The following is a 15,409-nucleotide window of genomic DNA, read 5'->3' as shown; positions in this document are numbered from 1 at the left end:
TATGAATTTGTAAATAAAAAAATTATAGTAATAGCAATTAAAAATCTAATGGATTTAATTCTTGTTACCAGAGAAAAAGTATCAAAAAATTTTAAGCTTTTTAGTTGCTTAAATTTTTTAAATCCAATTATTTTATAATTCGGTGGTAAAACAACTAGCTTCCAAGTTTTACTGAAAATTAGCGATTCTATTTCATGATTTACAACCTCTTTTATAAAAATAACATCATGAGAAGATATAACTTTTTTCAAAGTGAGAGATTCTTCTCCAACTTTAAAAACATAATAATTAGGATCAAAATCTTTTTCTACTAGATATCTTTTACTCCTTCTTAACTCAAAGTCATCATTTTCCTTATTTTTTAAAATAGAAGTAGAAGAACTAGGTAGTGACAATATTTTTTTCAATTCTTTAACCCTCACTATTTTGAAAATCAAAAGAGAATTTATTTTCATGAGAAATAGCATCATCAAATTCTATTATAATATTATCTTCAAGATTAAAAAATCTATTACCTATACTATTTGAAGCATAACCAAGAAAAGTACAAGTAATAAATTTTTTACCCAACTTAGATATTGTAGGATCCATTAACCTTACATAGGCTAAGCAACCCCAAACTCTTATATCTCAAATTTGGTTTATGACCTTTTCATAGTTAAAAAAGTGTTAATTTAGTATTTTTATGAGACACATGATTCAACACATAATAAGCAGTCAAAAGAGCTTCACCCCAAAAATTTGAAGATGCACTTGACGCAATTAGCATGACATTAGTCAACTCAACCAAAATTCTATAATTTCTTTCCACTACACAGTTAGATCCAAGAGAATAAGGAGGAGTAGTTTCATGAATCATACCCATTGGTCTAACAAAAGAATTAAACTCATTAGACTCATATTCACGACCTCTATCTCTTCTTATTCTTTTTATTTTTCTAATCAGACCAATTTTCAACTTCATGAAAAAAAGTTTTAAAATTCTCAAAAACATCGCTTTTATTTTTCATTAAGTAATCATATGTAAACTTAGAAAAATCATCAACGAAAGTGATAATATATCTATTTTCTCCACGAGTTAAAATTCCTCCAAGTTCACAAATATCAGTATAAGCTAATTCTAATGAATTAATTTTTCTTTCAACTTGAAAATGAGGCCTTTTGTTATTTTGGCTTTACTACAAGCTTCACATTTTTAAAAATTCTTTTCGATCATTGAAATTGATTCTAAACTACTCATGATTCCCCCATGATGATCATTAATATGACACAAACAAGCATGCCAAAAATTATTAGAAGAAAACATGTAAGTAAAAGTAGATGATTTATTCATTTCCCTAAATTGAACATTTCATCACAAGTATACCTCTTTTTTACAAAAATACTATTTTTCGTAATTACATATTGATCAGATTCAATAACCTATTTGAAACCTACTTTATTAAGAAGAAAATTAGACACTAATTTTTTTCATGAAAGAAGCATAAAATACATCTTTTAAAATTAATATCCATCCAGAAGTGAAACACAAATCGACATCTCCCATTTCAATGCTTGAGTGGTGTGATAATCTACAAGCATGATGGTTTTGGGCTCCTCAAAAGGCGTATATTTTTTAGATCAGTCTTTGTTATAGCAGAGATGATGATTTGCATCAGAGTCAATCCACCACCTTTCAACATTCTCCATAATATTTATATCTATTATCACCGCTACAAAATAGTTCTTCGATAATGTTTTCTGAGGTGTAGGCCCACATTTTTGAAATTTGCAAAATTGAGCAATATGCCCCTCTTACCACAGATAAAGCACGATTCCTTTTTTGAACTTGTCGATTTTGTGCTTGATTATTTCCCCCATTATTTTTCTTGGGAGGCCTACCATTATTTTCCTTAATTTTTTTATTCTTAGGCATTAAAGAAGTATTTTGGTTAGTATCAGGGGCAACATTATTTGAAGTAGTTAAATTTTCCTTCGGTATAGTGTTGTTCTCTTCTATTTTCAAAAGTGCATCTTGGCCCCTTGTCTCTTCTTCCATGCGGATTTGCATTATTAAGGTCTCAGGATAAGTTTTCTTTTGTTTGCAGCGCATAGTTTTTAAAGTTCCATCCAAGAAAGAGGAAATTTATCTATTATGCCACAAACAATAAGGTTATCTACAATTTTGACTTCCTCGGACCTTAGCTCGCCAACAATCATTATAAAGTCCCGAGCTTGGTTAACAACTAATTTGTGGTCCACCATTGGAAAACGAAAAAATTTGCTAGAAGCATATGTTTGCTCCAGCCTCCTCGATATCATACTTACTCTACAATGTTTTAAAATTTTCTTTGTACTAGATTAAGTTCTATCATAATAATAATAAAAATTATAAGATAGACAATTAAGTAAAAAAATACCAAGACTTGTAGGAGTCACTATTGTACTTTTCAAATTGTTCTTGAAGAGAAATAAGTTCTTCATCATTCATGGAAGAGTTTTCTACTTTATTTGGATTCTTCTCAGTTAACACATAAGAAAGATTAAGAAATATTAAGTAGAAAAACACTTTACCCTTTCACGTTTTGAAATGAGTACCGTTGAAATTAAATGGATTGTTGATATCTCTTATCATGACATGCACAAATTTTCAATTGTTGCCATTGAATCTACTTAAAATTATTGATAAAAATTACAGCAATCATAAATGAAAAATACAAAAAATGAAGAAAATAAAAGTTATCTTCTTCTTGGCTGAGGCGCGGATATCTCACTCTCTCAAAGAGATTCAACTCCACTACAACAAATATTTTCACCAGTCCAACAGTAATTTTCTGGAGTTGTCCCCTCAAGGATAAAATAGCCTTCTCACGACAAGAGTTGAATTCAAAGATCAAGAAAAAGTACCTCCTTCAACTAAATAAACTCTCTTTTTAATAACTTTTGTGAACTCTATATTTTCATGTACTTAAAAAATAATGCAAGGCCAACTCTATTTACAGGTTAGGAAAACTTTCATGCAATGAATAGGAAGAAGAAGTAGTGGGATGATAAATAAAATAGTGGTTACAAGATTTATAAAGTAATGAGATAGAATAATGATAGAAGTTGGAAGAAACTTATGACCATATTCCTACCACTAACTCAAAAAATTAAAGACACAAAAATAATGAGATTAAAGGGATATTAAGCCACTAAACGTCTGGGAGATGTTTCACACAAAAACTTTTAACTTAAGCATTTAATGACCAACACTAATGCAACATAATTATCAACTAATGGCCAAAATGAGTTATTAAAATACTATGACAAATAAGCCCTAGAGGAAAAATGAAAAGGCAACAAAACTTTTTTGGTTAGTGCAACAAATTGTTCCACAATATTTCACAAACAAATTAATATTGAAATGCACATAACCTAACAATTTTTCACTCATTTTAATATTAATATAAGAGAGTCTACTAGGTGTAGAAAGACTACTATGCATAATAAAGGTGTGCTCTTCATTAAACCTCCACTTAGTAAAACAGTAAATTTTAGTCCAGAGTTGCAGTGATCTCAGACTTGAACTATGACTGATTATGAAAAAAAATATTATTGAATTTCACATAATAGTCAAGGTGTTGACGTTTGATTTTTAGCCTGCATGTACGACCTTGTGCTATCTCAATTTTCATGAGTGTCTTTGAGAATGAATCTAATTCTCATAGAAAGCAGCCTACCTCCTAATTTTACCACCCCACTCTTACAAGCTACAAATTTTTATTAAGAGGTTTTTAAACACAATCTCACAAATCATTACATAAAAATGCACTTACATCATATAAAGAGATAGTAAAATAGTGCATTTTTCACAATAAGTCAGCATGTAATTTATTTTTCTTATTGAATCTGGTTATAAGATCCCTAGTTTCCAGGTTGTGTATCCTCAATTATGACTTTGGATTTTATAAACTTCAATATTATCCCCATCGATGAGCTCCAGACCTGTTATTTTTCTAAGGCCTTAGTTAAAGAATTTGCAAGATTATCACCAGATTTGATATAATCAACATAAATGGTACCATTTGTCAAATATGATCTCGTATTACTGTAGTCTCTCCTTATAGGTATGGATTTACCATTGTAAAAATATTTTAAACTCTACAAATTATAGAGATGCTATCATAATGAACTAAAATAGGAGAAATTAGTTTTTCAAAATAAGGTATTTGAAATAATAAATCTTATAACGAATTTGCTTCATCACTAGCTGAAGCTAAATTAACTAGTTTAGCCTGCAAGGTAAAGTTAGCAATAATAATTTGCATTTTTTGATTTTCAACAAAACCACCACCACTCAAAGTAAATATATAACCAGTAGTGGATAAGTAATCACCTGTTAAAGTGTTTTAATCTATATCACAAAATTCTTTAGGTACAACAGGATAGTTTTTATAGAACAAACCACAAGTTTTTATCCTAATTAAATATATCATAACACACATTATAGAATGCCAATGTTCATTACCTGGCTTGGTAGTGAACTTGCTAAGTAATCTTACTTCATATGCAATATCAAGATTAGTACAAGCAGTCATATATGTAGACACGTAATTTTGACCCTCCAAATTTTGTTTTTAAAACTTTTTCTCGTTCACCGCACCCTTACAATGTGCCCTTATCCTACCCAATAATTCCTCCACAAAATACAAAACCCTAAACAAAAATACCTACATTCTTCACCTATGATACCCCAACTAACCCTAGTGTGCCACGTATCCCCCTTTCTCCTTCCCTTTCACACATTTTTCACCCATCTCTTTCTCTCTCTCTCTATATATATAAGCAAATCTAAGCTATCTTATGGAGAAGAGGCTGTCAACATCCAAAAACCTTTCAAATTCTTAAATTTTTCGATTCAACATAAGGTATTCAGGGAGGCAGCAATTCAAAATTGGAGGAATGATTTTACATATTCTCCTTTTTTATATTTCAAACTGAAACTAAAAAATCTAAAAAGTGCACCAAAAAATAAAGAAAGGAAGTTTTTGGAGATATATTCAAAGAAATATCAATAAGACATGAAGTGGTTAAGGTGAAAAAGGGTTTGTTTGAAGAAAACCTAGCATTATGAACAAAATCATCCTTCAAAAAGCTCAAGTAGAACTAAAAAATTATTTGATCATTGAGGAGCAATACTAGAAGCAAAAACTAGGTTTCTCTTGATACACAGAGGGTGAAATAAATACAAAGTTCTTCCACAATTATGTCACAGATAGATAGAGAAAGTTACAGGTAAAGAGCATAAAAGATTGTGATGGAAATCGACTGAAATCAGAAGATGATATTAAACTAAAAAAGGTAGATTTCTTTCAGAAGCAATTTGCGAGGATCACCCTGTATATTTTGAATTGTTAAATCATGTCCCTATCATGATTACTCAAGAACAGAATGTGTCACTTTGAGCATACCCTTCAAAAGAAGAAGTCAAATAGGTTGTGTTTGCTCTAAAAGGTGACAATGCTAGTGGTCCAGTTGGTTTTACAGGTATGTTTTACCATTAATACTGGATATAGTATAGGATGATGCACATGTTGTGGTTTAATCCTTCTTTGATGGAGATGAACTCCCAAAGTTCTTTACTCAAACTAATCTTGTCCTAATCCCCCAAAAAATCCTTCAGACCTTTTTAGACATGAGGCCTATTAGCCTCTCCAATTTCATTAACAAGGTGATTTCTATAGTTGTGCATGGAAGAGTAGAAAAGATTTTACCCTCTTTGATCTCTTTAAATTAGTCGATCTTTATAAAAGAAAGGAGCATATTTGAAAACATCCTACTTACTCAGGAGTTTGTCTCAGACATTAGAATAAGAGAAAAACCTGCCAATGTTCTCATTAAGCTTGATATGTCTAAAACTTATGATAAGGTATCTTGGAAATATCTAATGCATGTTTTATAGAGAATGGGATTTGTAGAGCCCTTCATATGTATCATTTGGAGGTTGATTGCTAATAATTGGTACTCAGTGCTGCTAAATGGTCAAGCTACAGATTTTTTTCATTCAACAAGGAGTGTCAAGCAAGGGGATCCTATCTCTCCTAATTTGTTTATATTATCATCTGAGGTACTTTATAAGGCCCTAGACTCAGTGTTTGAAAACAACAATTATGTAGAATATGAAGTGTCAATGTGGTCCTCTCCGCTAAATAACTTGGCATATTTTAATGACATCATCATATTTTCCTCGGCCCATACAAGGTCTTTAAAGAGTATAATGGAGGTATTGAGAAGATATGAACAGATCTATGGACAAAGAATACATAAAGGAAAAAGTTTATGCTATATGTACTCTAAGGTTGGCAATAATATGTTCAAATTCTAAAGTAGGCAATGATAATGTTCAAGTAGTGGGTGAAGCAACTGTATTCATGAAGGGACAATTTCCTGTTAAATAATTGGAGTGCCCTATTTTTCATATAAGGAAGAAGAATATATACTATGTTTATCTGAACAGAAAGGTAAAAGGGAAACTGCATTGTTGGAAGGGTTAGCTTCTCTATTTTGGAGGTAAAGTTGTACTTATAAAGACTGTGTTATAGGCCATGCCCATCCATATCCTTTTGGTTCTTGCACCTCCCAAGTGTGTTTTTAATGATCTTCATAAGATATTTGCTAAATATTTTTAGACCAATAAGGGAGAAGAAAGGAGTATACACTAGTTAACATAGAGGGATCTTAATTTACCAACCCAAGAAGGTGGATTAGAGTTTAAATCCCTCTTTGATGTATCAAAGGCCATGTTTGCTAAATTATGGTGGAGGTTCAGGACCACCTATTCCCTATGGTCCAACTATATGTGGAGTAAGTACTATAAAAGATTATTCCTAATCTACTAAAGTGGAGGGTGGGACTCAACTATAGAAAAAAAGAAAGAGAGAAAGTAGAGCATGAAATACGGTGGGAAATTAAAAGTAGATCTACAAATGTTTGGTATGAAAATTGATCTAAGCTGGGAGCACTATATGATGTAGTATCCACTGATTTTCCCATTGATGAAACAGTGGAAGATGTTACAGAATTGATTGAAGAAGGAAGATATAAAGGAGCACACCCTACAACATGTATTCCCAGAAGATATTATAGAGTACATCAAGGAGGAGATTCAAATTGAGACTTTACAGGGTAATTGGGGAAGCCCTTGGTGAATGCCTACAACCTATGGAAAATTAATAACCAATAGTGCTTGGGAGTTGTTAAGGCATAAAGATCAGATAAAAAATGACTATATACAAATATGAAGCAAGGGGTACCATTTAAAATCTCCTTTTCTATTATGGAGACTCTATAAAAATCAGGTTCCTACAGATGACCATCTAAGGAGAATGAGGATATCTGTGGTATCAAGGTGCTACTGTTGCAGAAATCCACTAGAAGAAATTACACAACATCTATTGCTAAATGGTAAGCTTGCATCAGAAATATGGTAAGTCTTTCTAGAAGCAACATGTATCTAGATATACATGGTGCAACTACATAAATGTATTAGGGAGTTCTGGAATGCAGAATGTAGGGAAAAATCAAACTAATGTTTCAAGCTTTACCAACTATGATTACTTGGGAATTATGAAAAAGAAGAAACAATATTAAAATTGAAGAAAAGGTACGCTTCTAAGGAGTTGTACATGAGATAAGGAATAACCTTAATTACCTTGCCAGGGTAAGATATCCATGGTTGAAAAACATTTCAAGTCAGTTACTTTACTTAATTGCTTATCTGGAGAAGCAACAACCTAGGATAATTACCAGGAAGGTACTTTAGAAATTACCGGAGAAGAGATGGTTCAAATGTAACATAGATGGGACTTGTAATGGTAATATTGGACCTAGTTCATATGGATTTTGTGTCATAAACTAGAAAGGAGATATATTGTTGGCTCAATATGAAGAGACTGGTATAACTACTAATATAGTAGCTGAAGATAGAGCAGCCTTGGAAGGATTGAGGTTTTGTATTGATAATGAAATCCATCCCTTATTATTGGAGACTGATTTGCTATTGATCAAGAATATTAGGGAGGGAAATTAGGCAATAATATGGTGTATTGTTTCAGAGGCAAAAAAACATCAAAAAATTAATGAAAAGTTTTAATGTGATCGTACAACATGAATACGGAGAGGGAAACAGTATGGTATATTATTTAACTAATCTAGCTTTTGATTTTGTAGGTACATCCAGGTTTTATTCATTTTCTGAACTTCCTAGTGGAGGGACAAAAATTATTAATATGGACAAACAATAGATCTAATTCCTAAGGATCAGGAATGCAAGGATGAAAGATCCTAGAGATGTGCAGTGTTGATGTTGTAACTCAAGCATTGGCAAATTTATAATGTGTGGTATTAGCCTCTGCTTACCCTATTGAAAAGCTATCAACACCTGAGGAACAATACTTAGACTGCACTTAAAAGTATTGTAGTAGAAGATGATTTGGTTTGGAATACTGTGGTTAGATTTTATCTACTCTGAATGAGGTTTTAAATGTGTGAAACTTGAACCATATAGTTCAATCTTTAATTTGGAGACTTACTTGAGGTGGTTGTAAACCATTGCTCTATTGAGATCTTGAGGGCCAATTTAATGGGGTTAATTAAAGATTATAGATTGCTACTTAGTCAAGTAAAGCACATAATATCATCAATCATAGTAGATCAATACATGCTAGTTTAGATGAGTCCAAACAAACAACAATCACATTTTAAGCAAAGATGTGTGAAACAATGGCAACAAGTAGAATACCGAAAGAAGTTTTAGGTTAAGCTGGATCTGAGCCTCCGGTGCTTAGTTTCTATGGATGTTGATTGTTGTCTTGAGAATTTGTTTGGATTTTGCTTGTCTTGGGTCTAGAAAAGTTTGTTAATATTCCTTTAGCTTTTGTTTTGTGTGCTTGTACAAGACTATTTTAATTATTAATAAAATATTCTCACTAAGCTATGCTTAGTGGTTCAAAAAAAAACACCAAAATCAGATATGACAGAAGAATAGAATATCATGTGGCGGTTTTTAGGACAAAAGTTGATAGTATTGTAATTAAAAATTTATTTAAAGGATATTAAATATTTGTATTTGAAAATATTAAGATTGTAGAAACATTAAAATAAAAGAATTTCATTAACTTAAAGCTAGGAACCCATAGATGAAAGGTACTAAATAAATTCTAACTATTTTATATAATAATAATAATAATAAATAAATAAATAAATAATGATTGAAGTCACAATATCAGTACATAAACTCTAACTATTTCATAATATAACTATTTCATAACCATAATTGAAGAGTCATAAATAAACTATAACTATTTCATAATCATAACAATCTATAAATAAATAATAGTGCATTGTAGTAATAATATAGTTTTATAATAGTGCATTGTAGTAATAATATAGTAGTATATACGTGGTTCTACATATTAAAATCTAAATAATTAGAAGTAACTATTATAAATTTATTATACTATTTATTTAAATTTAAAGATAAAGATTAAAATTTAAAAATAAATCAATTCTATATATTTTGATGTATGAATTCTTTTGAGAGTATTCTAAGTTTTTTTATAGTTTTAAATTGCATATATAAAAATATAAAGTTTATTTTAATTATTTACAATTAAAGATCAAGTTAGCTAAAAAATATTTAGTTTGAAGTTTTTTTATAACATTTTTATAGTTTTTAATTAAAACTATAAAAGGATAAAGGTTATTTTAGAGATATAAATTATTTAAAGTAGTCTTTAGATAAAGATAACATTTGCTGAAAATTAGTTTGCTGAATTGGTGTTCAATTTTTGAATTTTGAATTTTGAATTTCAAATGAAAGTTAGGATCCTTTTAACTTTTGAATTGAAAACAAACTCTATACTGGATAAAGTTGAATTTAAATTAACTCTTTTATATAAACTAAATTTTCAATCAAACTTCTAGTTTCATTCTTTAAATTCTTTTGAACTTATTCTTTAGTTATTCAATCAAATTGTAAAACATTGCACTTTTGGGCTAAAGTTAAATCGTCTTTTCTACGTTTATAGATCCAAAATGTAATACTCCGTAATATTCTTAGCTTAATTTAGCTCTTAGCTGCATGCATAGGGTGTTTAAGGCCTGAAAATTTTTCTAAATGTTGGAGACTTAGTCATATCTTAATTCTCTTAACTTCAAAGATTTTTAAATTGGTCTTTCCGACCCCGAGGCATTGATTTTTGAGTTAATTCATGTTCAGGGGCGTAAGGAGCATGTCTCAAGAAAGTTTTGGATTTTTTAGATGAGGATTGGGTCATGTTTGGATTTTGATTCCAATAGCGATAGCATCGCGTCACGGTGCCTATAGCTATGGGGCCCTCATCGCGTCACAGTGGCTCTTTAAAATGCATTTTAGTTGCGAATTTAATTGCTGAGGGGCAATTGAGTCTTTTACCCTCAACCCAATTCCTTCAACCCCGATTAAGATCATCAATTAGGGCAATTATTCCTATGTTTATAGACCCGAAATGTAATACCACGTAATATTCTTAGCTTAATTCAGCTTTTAGTTGCATGCAAAAGGGGTTTAAGGCCTGAATAATTTTCTAAATGTTGGGGACTTATTCATATCTTAAGCCTCTTAACTTCAAAGATTTTTAAATTAGTCTTCCCGACCCCGAGGCATTGATTTTTGAGTTAATTCATGTTCAGAAGCGTAAGGAGCATGTCTTCGAGAAGTTTTAGATTTTTCAGATGAGGATTGGGTCGTGTTTGGATTTTGATTCCAACACCTCATCGCGATAGCATTGCGTTGCGGTGCCTATAGCTATGGGGCCCTCATCGTGTCGTGGTGGCTCTTTAAAATGCATTTCAGTTGCGAATTTAATTGCCTGAGGGGCAATTGAGTCTTTTTCCCTCAACCCAAATCATCCAACTCCGATTAAGATCATTAATTAGGGCATAAATTTCCCATCTTATCCAATTGTACTCTCATACAAACCCTTGTCTCTTCCCTAAGAACAAAAATTGAAGCCTTTCAAGTTGAAGATCTCAAGAAAGTGTAAAAATTAGGGTTTAATCCTTCAAGCTAAGAAACTTAAGGTACGTGGGGATATCATAAAATTTATGGGCATAGTGTATTTTTTTCTAGAAAGTTTTAAAGCTATGAAATCATGTATTTATGAAAAGTTCCGAGAACACTTTAAAGAATATGCATTATGAACCTATTTAGATGACATAACATTTTGGTCTTGAGATTTTCATGGAATTGAACCATGTTCGTGTATATATATATATATATATATAAAAGTATTTTCAGTTTTGTAAATTTGAATTAAGAGCATGAATAATGAATCTTCCTCTCTTGTTATGATACCTCTTGACTCCACATGATATGGATTGTTCAATTGCATGTTTAGAAGCATGAGATAAATATTTTTACTATTTTTTGTGAACTTGATATTGATTATAAATTGAAGAGAGGGTGTTTTCTTGTTTATAAAATATTCAATGTGGCAATTGAAAGAATTGCGTGGGTTTTTATGAAAAAGTTGACCATCATATGTTAAGGTGTTGAAAAGGGAAAATCTTTGCATAAAATTTCACACATTTTCAAGTACGAATTCTCTTGCATTGTTTAAATATGTTTGGTGGTCAAATAACTTGTTTGATTGAGAAAACTAAAACATACTGTGATGTGGCGTGTATATGTGACATGCAAGTCTTGGTATGACGATACCAAAATAGATAATGCCATGACAGACTCTGAACAGAACATAATACAAATTTATTCAAATTTAGAGTTCAGAAAGATGCATGTTTAGAAAAGAATAAAAATGAGCCTAAAGAGAGTTAGGTGGTTACCTGAAGAATGCACGTGTTTAGATAAATCATTGCCCAAAGCTTTGATTTGTCGATATGGGTTTTATTATGTCCCAAATAGGGATTATAGGCTAGCCTTAAGCCCTTTGGCATATCAGAATAAGATACTTCAACCATTGTGGTAAACTTGGGTTGGGGGCTTGGCCGCCGAGTCAAGGGCGAATTCCATAGTCAATGGAATTGTAGAATTATAGGGTGTACCACCTACTCAGAAGTAAGACAAAGAGTTGAGTTGAGATATACAGAAATGGTTTGAAGCTTATTGATTATGCCCATGTATTTTCAATTGTTTTATGCTAACATGCTTTTATGAAATGCTATCACCTATATTATATAAAAATATATTTTTATTTTTGGATTATTTTACGTACCAGTACCTTTGTGTATTGACACCCTATATTTCAGATTATGCAATATAGTCCCATGGTCCATCACACCAGTATAACACTTGGAATTTGACAGAATTGGTGAGCCACCCATCTTTCGAAAGACATTCATTTATATGTTGAGCCTTTTAGTATATGTTCCAGCCGAGGGCTTTGTCCCGGTCTAGATAGTTAGTATTCAGTAGAGGCTTCTTAGATAGTAGTTGAAATTTTGTATTGTCATATCTTGTTGACACATTTCAGATTATAAGCATCTAATGAACATTTTTATATCTCCCTCACTTTGATTTATGTATGAATTTTGCTTATGATAGAATGCTAAGGGGTCTCTCAGGCTTTTATGGTTCGGGATGCCCGTCGCGGCCAGGGATCTGGCTCGGGTCGTGACACAAATTCAATTTGATTATACCACAACCGTGCTTGGCAATATGCTTACATTAATAGATACGTACACAGTTTGTATACTATTTAAATCTTGACTCTAGATTATTCTATTATTATTTTGTAACAATTTGTGTTATTTTTTGTTATATAGAATTTCTATTGTGAACAAAAAGACTATAGATCATGCATATGAAATTTTTCAAAATAATTACCAAGGTATGTCTTTTATATTTGTTTTGACTTCATAATTAATTTTCTGTTATTTACAACTAACATTATATTTATCTTTTTTCATAAATGTAATTAAAGAATCTGAAGTTTTCAAAGATCTAATGTATATAAACATCACAAAAATGTGAAATGTATATTTAAAAAATTAACAAATATGATGAAGAATTGAAATATAACAAACTCTATACTAGATAAAGTTGAATTTGAATTAACTCTTTCTATACAAACTAAATTTCCAATCAAACTTCTCATTTCATTCTTTAAATTCTTTTGAACTTATTCTTTAATTAATCAATCAAATTCATTTATTGCTTATACTACATTGGTGCCTGGAAATATGCTTACATTACTAGATCTTTAGACAATTTGTATACTATTTCAATCTTGACTCTTGATTATTTTATTATTATTTGTATCCGTTTGTGTTATTTTTTTGTTATATAGAATTTCTATCATGGACAAAAGGCTATAAATCATGAGGTTTTTCAAAATAATTATCAAGGTATGTTGTTTATACTTGATTTGACTTATTAATTAATTTTTTATTATTTACAACTAATATTATAATTATCTTTTGTCATAAATGTAATTAAAGAATGTGAAGTTTTCGAAGATCTGATGTATATAAACATTAAAAAATGTGAAATGGATATTTAAAAAATTAACAAATATAACGAAGAATTGAAATATATATTGGAATCAATCATTAGCTCCTCCATAAAAAATAAAACCAATGAAGTAGCTTATGTGAAACATTAAAGAAGATGTATCTCTAGTTTTACATCAATGAAAGTAGTGACAAAGTTTACACCACTAACAAAGAGTCACCACTGAATTTAGCCACACAATCTGCTCATCCAATCTACTTTCTATCTGATGATAAATTTTCAACACAACGAGTGCTTCTAGAGAAGTGTTTTGAGTTGCTTCCTACCCAAAAGTCAGCTCAAAAGTACTAGCCATTTTTTGTGTCTATTATCACTTTCTACTCATAGTTATTAGGCTTTTCTGCTTTGCTGGTGTTGAAATAAATCATTAACTAGTATAATGTAAGTGAGATTGCATGTCAGCAATTCAAAACTACATTTGTTATTGAAGATATATATATATATATATATATATATCTTGAGTAGAGAAACATCTATTTAGAGCATTCTATATCACATTTCACATATGTACTCTCTTATAAGAAGATTATAAAATAAATTTGCAAGCATATATATTTTCAATTGAATTTTTTTTTTCTTGACTTGATTATAATTCGTAATAATTTGTATTGTATATTATATAGAGTTTCATCCATGAACAAAAAGACTTAGATCATATACATGAGATTTTTAGATCATATACATGAGATTTCTCCGAATATTATCAAGGTATATTGTTTGTACTTAATTTAATTTTTAATAATTTTTTTAGTTTTTACAATTAGTATTTTATATTTGTCACAAATGTAACTAAAGAATATGAAATTTTGACTAATATATATAGAATTTCATCCATGAACAAAAAGACTTAGATCATATACATGAGATTTTTAAATCATATACATGAGATTTCTCCGAATATTATCAAGGTATATTGTTTATACTTAATTTAATTTTTAATAATTTTTTTAGTTTTTACAATTAGTATTTTATCTTTGTCACATATGTAACTAAAGAATATGAAATTTTGACTAATATGATGCATCCACATATCTCAAAAACGTGAAACGAATATTAAAAAAATGAACAAGTAAAATGAAGAATCAAAATATAGAAAGGAGATTCGTCAGATTATTTGTACGAAGAATAGATTCAAATCATATTTGTATATGTACAAATATTATAATATTAACTTTTTTTATTTAATATATTTCTCTTAAGCATAAAGACAATTTTTTGAAGTATTGCTATATCACATATCTACTTTCTTTAGAAAAATCATAAAATAAATTTACAGGCATTTGAATATTTCAATGAATTTATTCTTTCTTGATTTTACTTGCAAATCCACATTTATATGTAATTTTTCAAGCGATTATATGTCTTTACTCTTTTATCTTATACCACCAAGTGGTTTTCTTCTTCTTGAATAGTTCCTTATTAAAAAGAAAGAAAATAAAGAATTTAACTAAGCAAAATATTTTTAAGATATATGCGAGTACGCCATAATAATGAATGTAAATCACAGTTTAAAAGAGTAAACTTTTAAAATTGTAGCTTAAGTATAACTAAACATGATGTATGTAGATTACGTATTAAAATTCTTTTTTTATTAAATGAATTCATAATTTTACTTTTTTCTTTGAAATTCATATTCAAGATTTTTACATGCATCATCAAATTCTTTTTAATTCTTAGTACAAGTTAACAACTTTTTTAAATTTGAGTAAAACAATATTTTTGAAATAGAATATGAAATAAGATTATGTTTCGATAGAGGATGAAGATGTTTAATTTGAATTTTAAATCATAACCACTTTTAATAAATTAGATTATTTTGAAGACTTCTTCTAATATATATTTACTTTATTCTTTTATGAGTAACAAAATTTTATCAAA

General features: G+C 29.8%; 1 pseudogene; it reads left to right on the top strand.

Annotated features, from left to right (window-relative positions):
* The first annotated feature begins 13,627 nt into the window (after positions 1-13,627).
* Positions 13,628-13,822, top strand: LOC124887424 (annotated as a pseudogene).
* The last annotated feature ends 1,587 nt before the right edge of the window (positions 13,823-15,409 follow it).

The sequence above is a fragment of the Capsicum annuum genome, chromosome 9 (assembly GCF_002878395.1).
Source record: "Capsicum annuum cultivar UCD-10X-F1 chromosome 9, UCD10Xv1.1, whole genome shotgun sequence".
Taxonomy (NCBI): Eukaryota; Viridiplantae; Streptophyta; class Magnoliopsida; order Solanales; family Solanaceae; genus Capsicum; species Capsicum annuum.
Note: the sequence above shows the minus strand (reverse complement) of the source record. Positions and strands in the feature narration are given on the sequence as shown.